This window comes from Toxotes jaculatrix, chromosome 20 (assembly GCF_017976425.1).
Source record: "Toxotes jaculatrix isolate fToxJac2 chromosome 20, fToxJac2.pri, whole genome shotgun sequence".
Classification (NCBI taxonomy): Eukaryota; Metazoa; Chordata; class Actinopteri; family Toxotidae; genus Toxotes; species Toxotes jaculatrix.
Window position 1 is genome coordinate 16,051,076 of NC_054413.1, and position 23,336 is coordinate 16,074,411.

Below are 23,336 nucleotides of genomic sequence, written 5' to 3' on the forward strand. Positions count from 1 at the left end.
GCCTCACTGGACAGCCCCCTGCCCCAGCATCTCTAGTGCATGTGCATGCTTGTGTGTGTTTCATTCACTTGGTGTGGGTAAAATGTAGAGAGTAATTTCACCAGGCACAGCCACGACACTGAGACAACCCACTGCGTGAGTACTTTTACTTTTAAAAAATACTTTAAAGTAAATTTAAAAGTAAGTACTTAGTACTTTTACTTAAGTACGATTCTTGATGTAGTACTTCCACTTTCACTTGAGTAAATGTTTTGCAGGATATTTGTAATTTTACTTAAGTACTAAGCTTCAGTACTTCCTCTACCACTGTCTCTATCTCACAACACCATGACCAGTTTTTGCAGATTTTTGCAGTGTCATCTCACAGCTGAATCCCTTGGACCAAAAGTGGTTCAGTTGGTGCCGGTTTAGCCTGGCGCTTGCCCAGCAAGTTGACTTTCCTCGGGACACAGCAGTTGCCAAGCAAAAGTGTCAGATGACTGGCTGCTCAGCTGATCTGGCAACCTCATTCCAGAGTAGATGTAGCCTTCTGAAAGAGTGAAGTTGGCAGATGATGCAGCCTCTGCTGGTTTCTTGGTCCACTGTGGTTGCAATCGGATAGTCACTGCTACTCTCACTTTCCTTAACTAGACTCACTGAATAATCTTAAAAGTAATCTCAACAGGACTTCCAAAAATTCTATCAAAGTAAGGCTTACTGAACTACAAAAATATAAAAACTTAGTTCAGTTTAGTATTGAGTAACTGTGGGCTGGGTGCAGAAATGTCAGTCTAGATGTGGCAAAAGACCAGAGAAGAGGCTTGGTCAGCAGTTACAAGAAAATCTTGAAGGACAAAAAGCAAAATGCAGGATGTGATCAGACTGTGTCAGCAAGAACAGTCCAACGACAATTTCATAGAGAGGGTTTTTATAGTAAGGTTGCAGTGCATATGATCCTCTTTACAAAAATGAGTATATTCTCCACAAATTGGCTAGTACATGTGTGGTGTACACCAAGAGAACTATACAGGTGTGAATGCTTGACCCCTGAAGTGAGGGGATCTGGTGGCTCTGTTTTGCTGTGGGAGGCATTTCATTGGCATGGTGTGGGTCCACATGTCCCCTTAGAGGGAAGGGTCACTGCAAATCAACACAAAGTTGCTCAGAGTGATCACCTTTATCCTATGATGAAACATTTCTGTCATGATGTGAGTGGTTGCTTCCTGGATGACAATGCCCCGGTGACCCTACATTACAAACTGTACAATGATGTCACTCAGCCCAGTGGTGATCCACAGACTGAACTCTCCTCAGAACTAACTAAACTGGACTGTAAGCAAAATAATTTCAGTAGTAACAGTGTAGTCATCACAGGTAATCCATGTGCATTCTTAGTCCCCATTGTGTTGCCTGTTTAGTTTGTTGTGCATATGGGTGAAAATTTTCTGGTGCTGTTTCTATGACCCTGTAGGAGTGGACGTGTTTCTGCAGCTCTGTGACTGTGTGTGGTTACTTGGCCACTGTGCCAGGTTCCCTGTGTATCTGTGTGTTTGGATTAACACTGTGGTTGTGTTTGCCAAGTGTATGAGGTTGTACATGCTCTATTTGGGAGGATGTTATCAGCTCTATAATCCACAACAGTTAGCCGACAGCCATAAATTTGGAGCAATGCTGTTACTTAACAGTTTTACTGTTACTAAACAGTTACTTAACAGCATCACAGCAAATTTAATAGTATTCTATTCAATCTATTCTTTATGATCCCATCACATTTTCGAGTGTGCTGCAGGTGACACTTGCCACGATAATACCAAAGCACCTAGATGCTAATTAATTGCTAATTAGCAGACAGTATGCTAAGATGGTGAGCATGGTAAATACCACACCACCTAAATGTCAGAATATTAACATTGTGACTGTGAGCATGTTGACGTTAGCATTTAGCTTAAAGCACCATTACGCTTACACTGTTACCTCTGAGTAACAGTTAACTAGACAGAAAATGGATGTTTGCTTAATTGATTTCCCTGGACAACCAACTACCACTTCTCTGCTCAGATGAAATAATTAAGCATCACTGTTACACACTTGGCTGACATATCAGTCCATGACAAGACATCCTGAACACTAAGAGCTGGATTTAAGTCATCGCTGCATTTGAGCAAGGCACATCAGCTCAAAACTACTTCATTAAAGCTGCTTGAGCAGCTATGAGTAGCAGTGAATGACTGTAGTGCTGTTAGAGCCCGTGTTTGTATGTGTCAATGAGATGAATTCTGAATGATCCTTATGGGAAAACTAAGTCACAGGGTCAATAATAATAGGATACAGCAAAGGAAAAAAGAATATAATGAATGATAAGTGAATGAATCACAGCATTGTGAGGGTGTGCAGAATGAGAGCAGCAAAACATAATGAGACTGAAATTAAATTAAAATGGCCATGTATGAAATTCATACACTAAGAAAATAAGTGCAAAATTATTATCATATCAGCCCAAGCTGTTCTCATAATGCACAACGCGGCGTGGGCGGTGCTGATGTTTAAAACACAACCCAAGAGGAAGGGGGGAAAAAAGAAAAAAGAAAAGAAACTGATTTATTCTTTTGTGTCTGAATCCTCCAGCAAAAACAAATTGAAAAGAAAACTAAGGATAGAACAGGGAAGCTTTGTGCATGTGCTTTGAATGCAGAACACAGGCTGAACACAAAGAGCACCACACAACATATGCATATATGTAATGATATGTATACCTTGGTACACACAAAATACTTGACACATGTTCCTTAGTTAGAATGTACATCTGTCTCAATGAGTGTCTACATAATCAGAACTTCCTGTCTGAAACTATTATTCTATATTCTATGGTTCTGTTTCTCTTTCCTTTCTAACCTCAGATACTCAAATAAAATAAAAAATGTAAACTATGACATTATGGCACAAAAAGGAAGTGTAAACTTCTGTCACAAATTCAATAGCACCAGGAAAGAGACTTTGATGTATAAAATCAGCGAAGGCCCTGGGGCCCTCTAATGTACATTAATCTGAGTATTTAATAGGTCATATACTATGAGTTAAAGGTTTTATGACTAGAGGTGTGGATTCGAGTCTCGTGCCTTAGTGTTGAATGAGTTCACAAATCTGGTGACAAATCCAAAACAACTGGCTCCAGAACTTTGATTTTAACACAAATGACTAGTGATCTTTATCCTGTTGACTTTGGATGTCTTAATATTTTTATCCGGCAAAAAGATTTAAAATGTCTATAAATAAAGTATGAATCAACTCTACATTCATCATGTTGTGTCATTGTGCTAGCAAAAGGAAAAGGTGTGTTTGTCAGAGCACAAGAGCAGACAGACAAAAAATGATTGCTCGGATTATCACATTTATCACAACTTCATATTGGCTCAGCTTTTGCAGCTGGATGCAGCTGCAACGATTAGATGTGGCTACTGCTAATGTTCTTTGGGCAAATGCTACAAAAGCTTATGCTAGCCAAAAGCTAGTGTTAAGAAGGTAGCTCTACAAAACCAAGGAGTTCTTGACATTTGACAATGTCTTCCATCAGTGGGTGGCTAGCAGTAGCCTAATGCTGCTGCTGTTCCTAATTTCATAATGACTTGTATTAGGACTTGCGCCACAAAGATATGACTTGGACTTGACATGGGACTTGCGGTCTGTCCCCGTTCTATACCTCTGTTTATTCCATGTTTTATTTTACCTGCCTTCAACTACAGTAAGATGTGTATTTCATCACAAAGTAGACAAAACACTGACGAATATTGCATTTAGATTCTTTATTCTTTGTTTTCTTTGAGTGTGTCCTGAGCTGCTTCTTCTGACACTTTCACATATATGAAAGCATCATGAATGTGTCATAAATCATGTTGCTATATTTGTGATTGTCAAGAACCATATTGACTGTGCAGCAGAAAGAGAAAGAGATAGGTTAGGCGCTGTGCTACCTGTGAGCTGGCACAGCAGAAAACAAGCACCAGACAAACCCATGACCCCATCCAGTCTCCATCCATGTATAAAGACACAGAGCAGATGTGAAATAGAGGTGTTCTGTGATGCTGTAATGATTTTGTGCTAACCTACGTTACCCAACATCGTAAAGCACTGAAAAAGTATTACATAAATGATCAATCATCAGCTCAAACAATTAGCCTGTCATACAGCAATTGAGAGATCTGCACTCCTGAGGTGCAGCTTAAGCGCTTGCTGACACAACACAGCATGAGGAATACCACATCCAGAGAGCTGTGTACAATAAAACTGTTCAGCACAAATGGAGTCATTATCCTCATTTTACCGACATGTAAGGACAATTAAGCCAAAAGCAAAACAGTTCAACGGAAGAAGACTGCATCCAAATATGATTCATAGATCAAATCACATACTTTAAGAGCAAGAAATACTAAAACACACATCAGATGATAGAGTCCAATAATTTTAAGTCAGTTTGTGTGTAAAAAATAAAATGATTTGAGTGTGTTTTCAAACCTACTTGTGTTGGTAAAATCATTTCTTTGCAAACACATTTGATTTGAAAAATCTGTCAATACAGTGTATGTTTCATGTTTCATTTGTCACAGAGACTTCCTAGTGATAAACTTGAATGATGGCCTGCCTTACTTTACCTGTATACAGCTACTGTTTGAGTGCAATGTAGAGATAGAGACTAAGTTTGAATGTTTGAGAGAGAGAATGGTTTATCACTTTTCACTTCCATGGAGAGAGGTCAGGTCTGAATCTTTCAGGACAATATACGGAGACAAAGAGAGGACTGTACAAAGTTTATTATTGTCTGCTTGTTTACCTGAAAGGATCTCTTGTAGCTGTTCTAAATACTTTTGTGTTCTGTTTACTCTGTTTGTCCTGACAATGCATTTTCCCCTTAAGCTCCAGTAGTGCAAAGAAGAAGCTGCCACTTGGGATGCTGATGTTCTTTGATGGACTGATGATGTGTGAAGCTCACACCTGTGCAGTCTGGTCCAAGTCATCCTTGACTTTTATAAGTATCACTTCAAGATACATATTCTATTGTTTTACATTAACTTCTCATTTGTCCAGCTCTCCAACTTTCTAACTATCTGAGTACAGTAATCATCATGTTTGACATTTAAACTTGTTTAAATGTCTTCATGGGTGTTTTTAAGACAGACTTGTGAATTTGTGAACTTATCCTTTAACAATTTTATCATCTGTTCATCTTTGTCTAAATGTACTAGTCCACAGCAGCTGCTGTGTAATTCCATCATCATAGATGTGATCACTTCTACTTTTAGGAGACATGTAACTAATATATAATGCATATAACTTTGTATTTGGATAATTATTTCCCTCATTAAACTATTAAGCATGATAAACATATATATTCACTGTAATATTGAGCTTTTATGAGACTATTCCAAATGGAAATTATAAAATAAATTCCACCGAGGGACAGAACATTCTACTTCAAAATGAAAAACCCAGCTATATCTATACCCCTGCCCTTCATTGTTCCTCACCTCCCCATCTTTGTGTTTGCTTGTGTGAATTATCATCTCAATGGACATGCATTGTATATCCTCCCAAACCAACAAGCTGCCTCCTAAGAATTACTGCAGCGTCTTGCCCAAAGCCTTGCCTTTCTCCCCGTCTCACTGGTGCCTACTTCCACCCCCGCCTCTTTTTTTTTTTTTTTTTTTTTTTTTCTGCCTGAGACTCAAACACACAGCAGTTATTTATTTCTTGTTGGAGATTCATTACTTGTTGCTGGCATACTTTGAATGGTTGGTGTGAGCTTAATAAATTCAGACTCTCTCTTCTCCTGCTTACTTGCACACAGCTCACTACCTCAGCTAGTCCAGAAAGATTTTCTGTGTGTGTGTGTGTGGTTATCCATAGGTCTCCAGCTTGAAACAAAGCCTTGTGAAACGGAGCACCACAGAGGTCTCTGTTTGTGGACTAACGCAGTCCATACTAAAATCATCTAATCAGGAAGCTGGACAGTTTGAGCCTGACACACACACACACACACATACACACACACACACACACACACACACACACACACACACACACACTATCCAATTACTAGACTCTCTACTGATTTTTAGATATTTAGAAGTTGCTATTTCATTTGCCAGATTCTTCCATTACCTCACTAACGAGCATGCATTCTCTTGAGACTTCTCTTCCTCTTCACGTTCCTAGTCCTGCAACTCTTTTCTTTTCTCCTATCCTTCTCCTCGCTTTTCTTTTCTCCTGTTCTCCTCCAAGCCATCAGTGTCATCAAATGAGAACAACAAGCAAGATCCAAGATAACAACCTAAAAAGAACTATCAGCTAGAAAATACTAACTTGCCAGAAAATATTCTTCACCTCAGGTAAATATGATTCACTTCAATCGTCAATATGATGAGACAGACAGTTCATCTGAGTTATCCAGTTGTGAACGTGAGAAAAATAATGCTCACCTCAGCATTCAGATACTCAGAACTCTGCAGATGTTCAAGGTGTCACTAGAACCGCATGATATTGCCCTGAGCTGATATTGTATTGCAAAACCAGACATTCATTTTGCCACCCTGGCAGAAAATTTTGAACCAGAATGATAACTTTGGAAGATATTCACGTCATTTATCCAACTCGACTGTTGAAGCCTCATTAGCCTCCTCTTCCCCATTAGCTGAAATTCAGAATGGATTTTTAAACATAACGAGGACTGTGGATTTTGTAACCCATCTCTTACATTGTGATTGCTCTGTGAAAGACTTCAGTATCATAAAGAGGCCAAATTACAAATTGACAATATCAACAATATCAACAAGTGCTGTATTATTCCAGTGTAGAAAACCTATGACTTATCCTGTAAGGCTGAGGTTGTTTGCTTTCAGCTGTTGGAACAGGTTCATCAGGGTTGATTCAGAGTTGTCTAGAAAACGTCAAAAACGCGAATTGATCGCTCACAGAAATTCAAAATGGATTTGTACAGTTCATCTGAAGGCTACGCATCACTCCGTACAACTGAGGGCAGCCAATGGTAAAAAAAAAAAATGGTGGTTAAAAATAATCATTTTATTCTAGTTTCCCCATCTCTCTGTACAAATTTCTTTCATTTACTTTATTTATTTATTTATGGTGTATTTTATTGTTTATTTACAGACAAATGAGATGGAGAGAGAAGCTGCAGAAGAGATATCTGCAGGCCACCCATGCTGCCTATTTGCATCTTGGCTGTGTTCCATTGGTGTGTATGTAATATTCATGTTGTGAAAAGTCACAGGTCAAAAGAGAAAGCTATCCCTGAGCCCCAGGCAAAGTGTCCAGCCTCTCCTGATAAGCTCACAGTCCACTGCAGCCTATTTGTTGACGATGAGTTTATTCAGTCCGTGGTAGGTAGAGCAACATTTTCATCAGCAATATGAAGATTAACTCATGTCCTGCTTGTTTGAGTATTCTTGGAGACATGTGACTGTGCATGTACTTGTGTGTGTTTTTGTTTGTTCGGTAGCAGTCAGGAGTGTGTGATATTCAGGTCAGATGGCATGTAATCACCAAAAGGTCTCTTTCCACCTGCAGCAGCTTTATGAAAATCCTAATAACTACACATGCACACACATTAGGGATACACCCAGCCCCAAATGGCTTTTTCAAAGCTTTCTTGTTCAGTTCTTGAGTTTTCAATTGAATTAATATTGAAGCTGTGAACAGGAGATTGAAGTGCAATTCAAATTTGAATTGCATGCAGAAAAGTTGAATGAATTTAAAAGTCGAGGGAATTCAGATCCATCTGATTACAGCAGCCTCTACTATACATATATACACATAAATGTATATATATAAATTCCATTTTTTTAAAAAACAGCCATTTGAACTTACTGCAGTACCTATACTCACAGGTCAGTCACAACTACAACTTATGAAGGTCCTGAATAGTTTTAGCATTTGCTTTAGTATTAAGATTTTTCAAGCTAACACAAAATGATCATTTGTACCTACCATTGATATCCACTCCTCTTTATTAGGTACACATGCACACCTGCTCCTTAATTCAAAGGCCTAATCAGCCAGTCATGTGAGAGCAACACAGTGAAAGAAAGCATACAGAAGTGATCAAGAGGTTCAGATGACTGTTGGTGCCTGATTTTTTCAAATTTTCACACACAATAATTTTCTAGAGAAAAGATCCAGTGAGAGAGGACAGGCAGACATTTAGTAATATATAAATATGATCTGCATCAGAAAGGGTTGGTAGAAGAGCCAACAAGTCCTTCAAATTAAACGACAAAATACCTTGTTTGTTTGTGCCCTCCAGAGTGACACAGAAACATTTTCTGATTCGATGCCACTATCAGCAGGGTGACATCAATTGTCTGTGCCCACCAACACCTTTACAAATCACTGTTGAAAAATAATTCTATTTTATGATGTAACAATGTCATTATCAAGGTCTGGTTAGGAAAAAAAACATTACATTTAGAAAATCATTGTGTTTTAGGTTAAAATGACTAATTTTTCAAGGTTAAGAAAATTCTGTGGTCACTGTTGAACGAAATCGTCAACTGTTGCCAGGAAACAGGAAAAGTCACACTACAATAATGTCACCTGACAATCATCACAATCAGTCATAATTACTGTGGCTTTGCCATTTGAATGTAAGCACATGCAGTTTTGCGGCATTGGCTAAAAAGACTAATTCTGTTGCTCTTCTGTGGAGGACAGTTACAGGAGAGCATCTCTGAACTCATCGTATTCGAACTTTGAAGTGGAATGGGCTACAGCAGCTGTTCACAACAGTGGGTTCCATTCCTGTCAGCTTGGAACAAGAAACTGGGCCTTCAGTGCGCACAGGTTCATGAAAACTGGACAGCAGACGATAGCAGAAACATTGCCTTGTCTGACTAATCTTGGTGAACTTGGCTTAAACATCATGGGCCCATCCAAGCTTGTGTTAAGTGTTTAGGTTATTGTTGGCTTTGTAATGGTGATTTTCTTGGCACACTGAGGCCAAATGATACCAAATGATACCAAATGTGATTGTTTAAAGGTCATCCTCTGATGCAGGGGGCAGTAATCAGGATGAAACATGGGCCAGGTTTTTAACATGGTTCACTGGTACAGTGCAAATGCAGATATGCTTTCAGTATGATTCATTTTTTTGCTTCGTTCATTTTTAAAAAATCATTTATGAATAAAATTTGATTCTGAGTTTACCTACAGCTCTGTGTGGTCAGTTCAATCCTGGACTCACACAATCACAATTTTCAAACCACATCATATTATATGTTATTTCAAGCAATGTGTGTTGACCAACGTGTGTTACTTAATGCTTTTTTTCCTCTCCTTACTCACACACACACTGCATACTGAATGTACAGCAGCAGAAGTGAAGTAAGCTGGGACCTTCAGCTCAGAAGATACCTAAAGAAGCCCTTTAGAGATTCACACACACACACACTCACATATATACACACAGATATAGGCCATCAACGAGTTCCTCTCTGCTCTGCTGCCCTGCATGTGGAGATGATGGATTATGATTATGATTCTAACAGACGTGGAGCTGAGCCGAACCCTGTCCTGGTACACTACACCCGAACGTGTGTGCTCATATGTGTTTATGAGTGATCGCATATATTCATTGTTTTCCTCTTATATGATGGTCAGGCTGGTCACCTAGGGATGGAGCTCATGTTTAACAAATGAGTTCTTGACCTTCTGTCTCTGTCCTGACAGGAGCATATATACACTGTAGCTGACTGCAGGGCATTAGCATATTCACATTCTTTAAAAGCACACACACACATACATATATACACTCAGGAATAAATATGCAGCTGGGCTAATGTGAATATTCATAAGGTTTCATCTCCTATTGGAGTTACTGTGTACACACAGAGAGACAGTGGGGAGGAGTCGGACACACTGATTCTTCAGCTTGCAAACAGCCTTTTATCACAAATCATTGTCATTCTCATCTAGTTTTGGTATTTTGATTGTGAATGAATAAAAAAAGAATTTAAAGCTTGTTTTCATCATGTTTTTGTTGATTTTGAGACCAAATGGCGTCTCTCTGTGTTTACACCAGGTTAGATTTAGCTGAAAAGTCAACATTTTGGAGTAATCTGCATTATATTAACCTCTGTTGTGGCAGTCACCTACATAGTGAAAAACACTCATTGAAATATTGAAAGAAAGATTAAATTTGACGTGGAAAGAAAAAAAAATTATCCATTGATGTAGTCGGTTTAGATGTCTTTTGACCTTAAAAAAAAAAAAAAAATCTGTGATTACAATACAATACAATACAATACACCGAAGCAGTATTCAGTAAAAGCAGCAATACAGCAATGTAAACAAAAAAAAAAAGAAAATCTATCCTCTGTGGCTGATATATTATTATAAATTATATTATTAGATTGTTAATACAGATGTCACTCTGCAAGAAGTATTTCAGTGTTGTAGGTGGAGTTAGTTGGTTCCCAACACAGGGATCCAGACCCTCCAAAGAAAAATCTGAGGGACTGTGAGATCCTTAATGAGAGAGGAAAGTATAAAAAATACACTTCTGATACACAAATCTGTTTTCATTTTTTGGACTTTTCTTTAGTTTGACCTCAATGGGCCTTAAACAGGTGGTGGTGAAAGGGACAGTGCACAGACAGTGTGTTTACAACCTTAAAAAATTGTGGGTTGTTCATGTTGGTCATTACTCTAGAATTAAATTGTGGTCTGAATTAGGTTTATGTGCACACATGTTAATAATCAAACCCTCACAAACAAAGTTCACACATGGCCTTGCTCTCTCCCTGTGACAGCTCTGATTTTGTCCACCAACATGTGGGTACATAAAAGGGTTTGGATCTTTGTTCACCACCACAGATCTCAAATGTCCAGGCTGAAAACTAAAGGTGATTGTGGTGACTGTGCAGCTCTACAACCTTGGAACAGCCTTCATCAGCGGGTACTCTCTGTCAGTTTAGTCTGTAGAGGTTTGTTGGAAAACTGAGCTTCATGTTCAGAGAAGTGCCACTCTAAGCTCACATTCTAGAAACAAACTCTATTCCTTTAGGATCCTGGTAATCTAGGGCTGATTCTTCACCCGCTTTACCGACTTCCAAGTTTGCACTGTCAACACTATATCCAAGAGGCTGCCTCTAATCTAAATCAATAATATAGATCAAAGCCTCCCTTTCATAGATATGCAACAGACTTGCTTCTGTCAGCCATTAGCGCATATTTATGTATGGACGGTAGGGACAGGTCCCCTACCAATGTTAAGTTGTTGCTGAATTGGCCCTACCAATACATTTACCCATCCCAAATGATCTTGCCATTTTAACTTCCCTTTGTGTTACAAGGAAGATCTATGCTGTCATGATCAGCTCCTGTAGTGTACTGTAAATTTCGTCATATTAATATGATGACAATAAAAGCTTCTAATTCTAGTGACTCTTATTTTGGCCTCTTTGTGTTTCTGGTTAGCATTTCCTGTTTTATTTTGAAGCTATATTCCTGGTGTATCTTCTGTTCTTGAGTTATTTCCTGTCTTTGTTTTTTCCCTCCTTTGTGATTATCTGCCACGCCCTGATGTGGGTCACCTGTTCCCAATTACTTCTTGTGTATTTAAGCCTCTGTGTTTCATGTGTCCTTGTGAGTCTTTATCTTGTGTTTGCTGTCTGTGTTCTTATGGATTTGCCTCTCTTTGTTTCTGCGTTTTTTTTCCCCAACGTGGATGTTTTTGGTTTTCCTGAGTTTTGTTCCAGGCAGCATGAACTCTTGTTACTCACCTGTCCACCTGCATGCCAGTCCTTTTTGCTACTAGTAGTATCATCATTAATCAGTGTTCCTGGTCTGCTTATAACATATACAGAAATTTAAAGTTGCCAGATTTATGTGTAAAATGTTGGTTATGATGATAAAGAGTGAAAGACTGGGATATGGGTTTACTCGACTGTGATCTGGCAACCCTTAAGTTCAAACTTCATTAAGCATCGGTGACCAGCTGCATCTCAGCAGGAGCAGTAGTAGAGCTGTTGATGAGCAGTGGTGAATCTGATACAGTACGTATTTATAGTTTAAAGGTTTTAAAATGTCAAAGTAGTGAAAACGTCTTCATTGGACAAAATGAACATCTGGTGATTGTATGTTTAAATTTCAGTGGTTAAGTGTTTGCTAATTTGTGAGGCGAAAATACCTCCCAAAGTGAAATGAAGACATCAGGTTCTTTTAAAGAAGAACTGAAGTGTAAGTAACAGCTGAGTTTAGCTTATAAGAATGTTCTGTAATCAGTCCAAACATGTTTCTTTTTTAAAATTAGCTGGAGGAATATTTACATATTATATTTATATAATATAATAAAAAAAGAATATTGATTTTTTTTCTTTTTCAATGATTCCTCAGCATGTTATGCTGAAATTAAACTAATTTAGATAAGAATGTATATGTCATAATCAAACCTTTTTTTGCTGTATCATAAAGAATGAGATTGGCAATAATAATGTAATGTAATGATAACGTAATAACTGTAAAGGTTAGCCAAAGTCTAAAAGAAATTATTTGAAGAATTCCTCTCTCTCTCTCTTTTTCTAATTATAATACAGATCTCATAATTTCACATCACGATACAGCACTGCTTTGCCTGAAGCAAACAAAGGTCTAGAAAAATATGCAGTATGGTTCAAAATTAATAGGCTGTCACTTAATATTAAACAATCTAATTTTATGTTATTCAAAGGTCGCCTTCAGGTTGATTATTCTCATTTACAATTACATACTGATCAGCAGGCAATTGAGAAAGTAACTTTATGAAAAAAAACTGTTGCTAATATGATCCCCACCTCTTAACAAATCAATCATACCTTGTATCTTGTATCATAGTTTAATCTTTCCTTATTTAAAATACTGTAATCTTGCATGGATGAATACATACTCTTCACATCTTAAACTATTCGCAGAACAAAAGAAATGTGTTAGATTAGGTTTTTCTTCTCATTATTATGAATCAACTCCCATATTTCCATTGTCTTAAACCTATAACTGTCTAAAATATCAACAAACTGATGACTTGTAAGTTTATTTACAGAAGTCCGAACATCTTCATCTTCCTTTATGTTCCTGTTTTGTGGAATCCAAACATATTGTTCATCATTTATTACCTTTGCTTACTTCTACACATTTTAAACAGAGAAAGAAAGAAGAAACTGCGTGTTTGTTTTTTTTTTTGTTTTTTTGCAGAACAGAAAGGTCAGAACATGACCGTAGCTTCATAACAAAAGATAAAAGTAAAAATATAATATTTAAAAAGTGTTTTTGATACTGTACCTTATTGATAACAACTGTACCCCCTCCCCAAACTGGCACAAATATTCTAAGATAACCCAGAATAAATGGAATGAGATTATTGTCTCTTTTAGAAAAGGTTACACTAACTCCAGAGCGCTAATTCTAATTATGTTCACCTTATGGCTTCCTGTACAGGAAAAGTTACTTGGACAGTTTCCCCAGTCACGTTTTTCTGAGCTTGGATCATTTAGACTGGAATGTAAAGTAAACAGCTCTAATGCTCAAGTTCTCTGTTAAAAAGCAAAAGATCACTGCAGCTGATGCCAACCAATGGTTAGTTTTTCAACCTTGAACAACCTTAAACCTTGTTGAGCCGAGCAGAGCAACGAAATCCTACACTTGTTCTGGGTAAAATGAGAAAAGACGCAGAGAACGCAGAGGAGTATGCATTGGCATTACATTAGATTGATTGCTAAATTTACTATCTTTCATGGCATCTTCTTGCTATACTTGTCACACCCACTGTGTGGACAGAAATTTCTCTGACAGAGCAGTGTGTCATCGTCTTAGGGTTTATTTCTCTTGTCTGTCACTCTGTTGTTTAATTGTGGGCTTTGCGAGCTGGAGGACTGGAGAGACCACTCCAACTTGGTGTGGGAGGATTTTAAAGTCTTCAGATGTTGACTGAAAAATATATTAAAATGTCTGTCTGTGGAGAGCCTCATGATGATGGATGCTATTTCAGTAGTTTTGTTACCATGAGAGCAAAGTTTAGAAAGAAACACTGGATAAGACAGAATTTGTGAAAGATAAAATGTCAAATGGAGTTGCAAAATGTGAGGCGCTATTTGGAGGCGTGACTGGTGTTTTTTTGGGGGGAATTGAAGTCCCATTCATTTTCTCCATGGACAACTTCAGTTCACTCACATTTAAAAGACTTCCACTGCCTGTATGGACATGAAACGCTCCTGGTTGAATCACAGATGGCTGGCAGAGGCTAAAAATTATGCCTTGTAGACAACTGATAACATAATTCACGGCTTAAACTCACTTCTGACTTGCTTCTTCTCCGCAGAAAAGGCAGCCGAGGGTCATGAGTAGTGGAGTATTAAAAGCAGTGGTTGTTGGTGATTATTTACCTGGGTGAGGGCTACAGGCACTGAGGACTCTGTTTACACAGATATATTATTGTCTAGCTTGCTGCAGACCTTGGACTTGGAAAGAGCAAAAACAAACAAACTATGCAAACATTTAAATTCAGCATCCTTGCTGAATGACCATTCATTCTGCTTTTTCATAAACATAATGAAAACACTGTCTTGACAATTTCAAAACTGCGTGTTTAAGTCATATCAAAGAAGTAAGAAGTATATAACACATATCTTTTTCAAAAACAAAGTTAACTTTTTGAAAACGGCTTTGTATGGAAAGTACAGCCAAACCCCCCAAAATTTAAAGAAGAAATCTAGTTTTAGTTGTAATATAACAGGTAATGACTAATGACTTGGGATTTTTCAAGCTGATGCCTTTAGAAATGCTTCATACTTTTAAAAAAAAACCTGACATATTGGATGATATTGATTTTTGAATAAAGACTTCATTTAAATAATTTTTTTTTTTTTAATTCCCTTAAATTTGGTTGGTAAGGACCTGTGACTAAGACATGTATTGAATGGCACAATTAACAGTGTAAACACAAACTTGTCAGTGCTCTCTGGTTTGCTGACTACATAATGCAGAGTTTTTAAATTACTGTAAACATACAGTATTTTTTTATTATTTTTGTGCTGCAGTTTTGTTTTGTTTTTGCTTTTTGGCCACCATCCTTGACAATACTAATTCATCCCATGCTGATGTATTGGTTAGGCTCTACTTCTGAATGTGCCTTTTTGTGTGTGTGTGTGTGTGTGTGTGTGTGTGTGTGTGTGTGTGTGTGTGTGTGTGTGTCTGTGTCTGTGTCTGTGTGTGCGCCCACATTTGTCAATGTTCACTTGCATGTATACTTTTCCTTGAACGCAGAAAATGTGTGTGTGTGTGTGTGTGTGTGTGTGTGTGTGTGTGTGTGTGTGTGTCAGTAGGTAGCTAGGTCCATTCATCAGTGTTTGGAGATGACAGGTAGGGGTAAGTGGTGTCTGGCCTGGTGTGTTAGCCTCTCTCATAACAGCGCGCGCGCACAGACACACACACACACACACACACACACACACACACAGTTCAGAGAGTGTGCTTTGTGATGCTGCATGTGTGAGAAAGAAGCAGACAGTAGAGGCAGAAAGAGACAGTCAGCTGGTGGTGTAGTAGCTGGTGGGCAGTGAGAGCTTATGAATCAGAATTCATTCATCCTGTTAAGAGCCAGTTAAACAGATGGATGAACATGGGTGGATGAGTGTGTGTGCGATTGTAGGTGCATGTGTGTGTGTGTTTGTCTTTGGATGATGATGTGGCGTCATCACACTCATGTCCTGTAATTTTCACTTTTTTTTTCTTTTTACAGTATTAAAAATGTGGGTAGCTTGAGTTAAAAAAAAAAATCTTTTGTGTGTGTGTGTGTTTGCTCCTGAGAGGTTGAAGTAGAACTGTTTATTCAATTTCCTGGGTGAGGCATCACAAACTCTTTCTGAACACCCACATGGGTAGCAGGTGTAAAGCTGACTTTTGGGAGTCCAGTGTGTTGCCAGTGTGAATACCAATAAGCCTCACCCACCCTAGTGTGTGTGTGTGTGTTTGGAAAGGGCTACTTTTGGCTCTGTGGAAAGCAGACCTCATGTTGATACTTTGTTATTCAGCCTCTCATTACACACTCCTTGGCACACACACTTGCCATTTGCACACACACACACACACACCAGTCATCCACCAGTGAACACACTCTGACACGGACCCAAAAACACAAACACAAAGATTTGACTCCAGCATGATAAATATGTAATATTCTATCAATGCCAAGACACACAGCACTAGAACTGGGAACACTGGAAACACTGAGCTCCAGTCTGAATCTATTACGACATAACTGGGATGCTTCCATGGACCAGACTGGCTCAAGCCAGAGGAACACCCTGACCTACAGTGGGAGTTAACAAAAATATGTTGACGTAGAATTTGCAAGTTAACCGCTGTGTGTGTATCTGTGAATGCACTTAACCAAAATAAATAACTGTTAAAAGACTAGGTCAAGACCTAGTAAATAGCTGGCCAGCATATTAATATGCACAATATTGAGGATGTAGTTGAAAAGTGTTGTGGAATGATGTTGATTTTCTGGGTTTATTTTGAGAGTGAACATTTTAGTGAACATCTAAAGAAAGATTTAGATGGACCGCCGACATCAATCCTGGAACTTACTCAGGTACATGAGCTTACCTTTTCAAAAATTTCAACAATTTCGTGGTTCTCAATCAATACGGGGTGCTGCGTGTACATTAATGAGGAAAAAATGAACTTAAATGATTTTAGCAAATGGCTGCAATATAACAAAGAGTGAAAAATTGAAGGGGGTCTGAATACTTTCCGTACCCACTGTAAATCTGTTTCTTCCAGGAACTGGTAACATCAGATAACATTACTGACAGAGACATAACTTTGTGAGGCTTTTATTTTGAACTGCAGTGCAGGCGTCTTCAACGTTTTTCAGGCCAAGGACCTTGAAACTGATGCAGAGATGGAGCAGGGACCTCCTACTATATGCTTTATAAAATTGTGTTTTATATTAAACTGAGCCCAGTGCCATGTATAAACATACCTTGTTACTGTGCATTCAATACTAAGCTATTCAAAAAATACACAGGTTCATATACAGTACAGTGAGTAGGGTGGCCGTGCCACTGCCATTTGTAAATACAGGTATCTTCTTTTCAAACATTGCAGTGTGTGTCCTTGTGTCTGGGATCTTAGTTAGCTGCGGGACTGAGTAGGCTCTTGGCCAGTTGAATTGTGCCAGATGATTGGCACAGCAGCGAAAGGGGCAGATCCTCTTCTTTGTGTGCAGGAGGCTTGGAGGGACAGGTCTAGTCTCGTGCAGTGAGTGAATCTTTGCCTAGCTTGAGAGAGCTCCTGTGTGTCGCTGAATGTGTGCATTTCTGACTGAAAGATAACATCTTCTGCCTCCATTTATCCATTCACTAATATTTTGGATTCATGTTAATGACCTGACAAAGACATTTAAATTTGTGGGAAAAATATAAAAATTTGTCTAATCAACCCAAAATTTCACGACCCCCCCTTCAGTACCACCACGGACACCCTGTTGAAGACCTCTGCTGTAGTGCAACAACACCAAGTGACCAAGAGATATTTACGGTGGCGGAGGAAACTGCGCTAATCAGGAACTGTGCAGATGTGTGCAGAATAAGACTTTGAATTAAAATGCCACACCTAATTTAACAATGACTCAAACCCAGTGTTTTCACCTGGGAGCTGAAAACACCAGGTTTGGGCCATTTGGGCTGCTTATTTGATATGTGTGTGTAGAGTTTTGATTCAAAAATACCATTTTGACCAGAGTGAAAATAGTTTTCGCTGAAGTGTCTGCTGGCCTGGGAACGCCTCAGGGTTCCCCCGGAAGAGCTGGAAGAAGTGTCCAGGGAGAGGGAAGTCTGGGCGTCCCTGCTTAGACTGCTGCCCCCACGACCCGGCCCCGGATAAGCGGATGAAGATGATGATGATGAAGTGTTGGCTTTTTCAATAATTGTGTGATGTTTTGCATGTTGTGTGTGCCAAAGTTGGGTGTCTAAACATTGGTAAAAGACTGTAAATGGACTGCATTTATGTATAGCTCTCAAAGCACTTTACAATGATTGTCTCATTCACCCCTTCATACGCCGATGGTACGGCATCAGGAACAGTTCTTCGACATGCTCTCTGGAGGAGCTGGGGATCGACCCAGGAACCTTAAGATTATTAGAGAACCACTCTGGACATCAGGACTGAAAGACAGACAGGTGAACGAGGGTGGTTTGTAAAATGTTTCTTTGCTACTTTCATTAACTAGTCGACTGAGATTGAAATTCAGCAAGTTCAGAACTGAAGTATGCCAAGTATGTAAGAGATTCATCATGACGGTGGCCTTACTGTGCATTAGTGCACAGTGAAATCTTTGTGCAGCGCTTTCAAGGTGAAACTGAGATGTGGGATTGTGCAGCACAGATATCACATTATTATCAGAAAGAGATAATAGCCTTTTCAGCCTCTGTCTTCCAAGTGAAAGATCAGCCTTTATGAATAATTCCATTCATGTCATGTTCTCAGACCAAGAAGAATTTTTTTTCATCCTCACAATAGAAGGCAGTTTGTTTATTTATTTTTTTTTAATGGGATGAAAATTAAAAGACTGATGAGAGGCTCAAACAGAGAGAAGGGGAGAAGAGAGGAAGGGGACAAATTCTTAGGCAGAAACAAGGAAAGATGAAGCAGCCACATAACCAGTTTGAAGGGCGTCAGTGAGTTATGAATGACCCTGAATTTTCCACATGCTTGATAAAGATTTATTTTTTGTGTTAGTGATGAAATTGTTGCACCACATTATTGCAGAGCAGAAGCTTAGTTCTACAAACATTAAATGAAACCAGAGCTGCAGTAGAGGTACTGTGGGTTTTACAGGTCATTAGACGCATTTTTCTTTAATTTTTTTCGGCAGTTTGCTGTGTTTGTTGGATACTTAATTAAAAGCAGATATTCATACTCAAGCTTAGTCTAAATGTTGTGTTATCAGATTGTTCTGTAATCAGAGTTGGGAAATTAGGACTGGAGTGCTGTAATATCACTGATTTTATGTGTGAATAAACTAAACCAACTGAACCTTGATGCTTGCCCTAGAGTCACTTTAAAACTTTAAAGGTCTTGCTCAGAAGTGTAAGGTAAGATGAGGCATGAGCTTCCCTGTCTGTCTTATCATATTTTAGGACTGTAAGAAGCCTTACAAATTATTTCCCTCCTTTTTTCACATTTAAACTCCTTCACTTGGGTCAGTAACTCACTCCTAATTCAGAAAGAGTGCGGGGTAAAATAGAAATAAAAAATAGAAAACATCAAGAACAGTTTAAAAAAAGCCCTACAAGTCAGATTCCCATCATCTGTCAGCTATCTGCAGTTAACACTCATCCTGCTCTGGTTTCTAAGGTTTTTACCAATTCTCCCATAATTTACTCCATTTGCTTGTCATCTATCCACAGTACATTAATGAATGCATAAATTCATCCCATCTCTCCACTGATTCATATGGAGAGATGTGACATAACATATTTTTAAACTTTTTTTTGGACCAGAAAGAGAGAGAACAGAAACTGATTCCACTTACTAATGAACTGCAAGTGTAATAAACTTCTCTTCTTAAATTCAAACTAGCCAAACTTGTGTTGCTGTGTATTGTTGAATGTCAGTCAGTTAATTTAAGTCTTTCTTATCTTATCTCCTTGACAATGGCTTGCATAAGGGACAGTTACAAACACAGAGATACATGCACATACACAGTTATAGCATGACAGCATTTGACTGTTATTTTCTTGACTTCTTCCTAAAACATTAATTACGCTATTTTTGTTTTACCAATAATTCTGTTTTAGTAAGTAACACCCACACTGCTGCTTCCATATGTTGCACACGAAATTAGTTTCCCCAAAGAAAGTTTAACTTTTGTCAAGAATATTCTCTTGTTATTAAGGATCTGAAACAAGTTTAGACATAAGAGGAAAGGTAGAAGAACACAACTGCAGAGAAAGGAGGAAAAAGAGGACAGATTGAAGGCTAAAAGGGGACACACAAAAAAGGGAAAAGGGACAGAAACTTTTCAAAACAGGGGAAAAAGAAATCACACATCTTCATCGCCTCTTTTATGACAGTGATTTCATGATTTTTGAATTTAACTTTCCAGTGAAGTCTATGATCAAATCCAAAGACAATCCACTCTTCACTCTACAGATAACTACTTTCACACTATTTGGGCCTGCAACTAGTTCACCTCTTTTGGATAACACTAATACACAATCTTTCCCCCATCTTGAAATACAGAACCACCCTGGTTACTGGGAGCTGTTTCACAAACCAACACTCCACTTAAATACAAGATAGCATATAGTCTAGAAGGACAGATTGTAATTGTTTTTGCTTTTCCTATCACTACTAGTATAACCGCTGGTATTGTTTCTTGTCATTACTCTCATCATGTGTCTTGCTGTTGTCTTCGCACCTTGGCGGGTCCTTCCCAGGCCTCTGGTGGCTTTTGGGGTTTTGCTGGTAATAAGGACGCGGGCAGGGCAGGTCTCAGCTGGTCCACTCCAGGTTGATAAATAAATAAATAATAGAAACATTTGCTCTAACCAAAAACATTGCTTCACCCAAGCCAAGACAACTCACAGCATTCACTCTTCGAGACTTCATACACAGCAATGTAGAATAAAGAATAAAACTTAGTAACCCCATCCTCCAACTACCAGAAGGGTTATGTGTTACTGTTTTTTTTCCTTTCTCTCTTTTTGCTGTTGTTATTTTTTTCTCTTTTCCACTGTTCTTTCTTTTTTTCTGATCATCATAATCCCATTCCATGCTTTACCAGAGAAAAATGTATTTAAAAATCCATCCATCCATCCATTTTCGGTTCCAGAGTTGGGTCACGGCAGGAGGAGGTAAATTAACCAAATTACGAGACTGTCTGGATACTGCTGATGGGTCCAGCTTGAAGGACTCATCTGCTGATATTAACAAAAAATGCCATTCTACTAAATTCTGTACTCTCCCAAGTTGTCTGGTCCTTCCCAAATCAGAAACCCTGGTTCAACTCTGAGGTTTGCATCTGTTTGAATGAAAGGACCTCCACCTACTCAGCCAACAACCCAGTCATCTAAACTGGTCATCAGGACATTCTCATGCCAAAAAAAATGAACTGTCAAATCCCTCAGTGACTACCTTCCAAAGTTCTTAACATCAGGACTCCTAGAGTTAATCATCCAATCGAACAGAGGAAAGACTAACAGCACTACTACAATCAGTGCTTTATGGTACAGTGGCTATATGACAGTCAGTCTTGGGTTAAAGAGACATGACAGCCTGCTGGGAGTTCACCAAACATCATTTTAAGAAAGCATGAGACAAAATTTTATCTCTTTGGGCGAAACACTACGTCTGGCAAACACCAAACACTGCTCATCCATTATACCATCCCTATGGTGAAGCATGGTGGTGGCAGCATCACGCAATGAGGGTGTTTTTCAGTGGCAGGATCAGGGAGAGGAAGGGATGAATGCAGCCAATACAAGGTGTTGGAAGAAAACCTTCTCCACAATGCAACCTCAGACAGCCTGACAATGACCCAAAGCATATGGCCAGGAAAATGCTGGAGTGGTTTCTGGGCCTTTCTTTGAGTGGCCCAGACAAAGCCCAGACCCTGTAGAATATCTGTTGAGAGAGATGAAGGTGGCAGTTCACAGACCCTGACCATCAAAGTTAGAACATATGTTCTTCACATTATTTTTGGTGAACTGAGCAGTTAATTAAAGATCTCTTTTTTTCTTTTTTTTAATGTTAAGAAGTCACTTTCTGTGGAATATTTCTCACTCAATAACTCTGACCACAGTTTGGATCAGACTCCCCATGGTCTAAGTACAAATGGTACACTTCTTAAGGCACATGTTTTTGGGCTAGGTTGTTTTTGTTTTAGCAGAATTAAATTACACCATGGAGACAGAGTAAGTTGACAGAGCTAACCATTGAGCCACTGTGCTGCCTCCCAGTCAGTTAAAAAAAAGGAAAAAAAAAAGGTCAAAGCTTCAAGTCTATTATGGAACAATGCAAATCCATTACGTAGGACCATCTGCATTGTCTGCTTCTCTTTTCTTCAGCAGCACAGCGACAGAGAGGGCGGGGATGCTCCTTACAAACAGACAGACAGATTGAGCAGATGGCTCACACTCTCCCCGGTTCCAATTAATCCCTGGCTTTTAATGAAACTCTTCTTAACCTGCACTCGCTGGCCCAATCATCGAGCTACACCAAAACCCATATGGCTGGGAAACTCACACAGGTGGCAGTTCATCCCCGGCAGACTGCCAGAGCAACATACTAACACTGTGAACACACACACATGCACACACAGGCAAACCAATATTACACACTTGCTCATGTGTATACAGTCGTACCCAGTACAAATACATCTACAATCCAAAATAAAACACACTACTGTAAGAGGAAAAACTATTACTTTATAGTCTCATAAATAAATGCTTCATTGTGAGCACATACTGAGTGGATGGAACAAAAGGCAACAACTAGAAAGTAAACCGATTATTTTGTAAGAATGTCCTTTATAATAAAGGGTGTTATATCGCGATTTTCAAATAAAAAGACTGGTCCAATTGCATCCGACATCTGATACTGAGCCCTGCTTTGATGTAATTCCACCCTTTTTGCACCATTCAATAATATTCTGAAAATATTTTGAATAGAGGACATTTCCTCTGACCAGTTTTATTTTTTTGTCTCTACTGTGGTTGATGGCTGAAACCTTGCCAGCAAAGCTTGGCTGGGTTTCTAACTGAGAAAGTGTTTCGATCGCTGACTATATCCAGCACTTTTCAGAATTTAATCTTTTTTTTCTCCACAATAAAGTTGTATTCATGCCAGGCTTATGACATGTCTACTGCGTTTACTGAGTTTTGTGGATAACTTTACTGTATAAAGGTCAGGAATAGCTCTTTTTGCATCAGTTTCTTCAGTTTTTCCATCACTCAGAACCAGTTTTCCATGTAACTCAGCAAACTGGTTCCAATAAGAATGCGACCCTGATTAAGGCAAAGAACAGGAACAGGATTTTTTTTTCAGAACCAACGCTACTATAAATAATAAAAGAATAGTACAAGTCATCCTTTTGTTGTTGGGTCTGTCCAACACCCTGTAGGCGAAGTCCCATCTGAAGTGGAGGGCCTCAAGGTCCTGTAATAAAGTCCTCAGACCTGAATGACAAAACATGTCATTATCAGAACCATCACAATCAACCCACATGATCAGTCCAAACATGACTCACGGGCAGTTTTCTGCCTTTTGTTCCATTTCCATTTAAAGATGTCACAGAAAGGGACAAAGGAAAA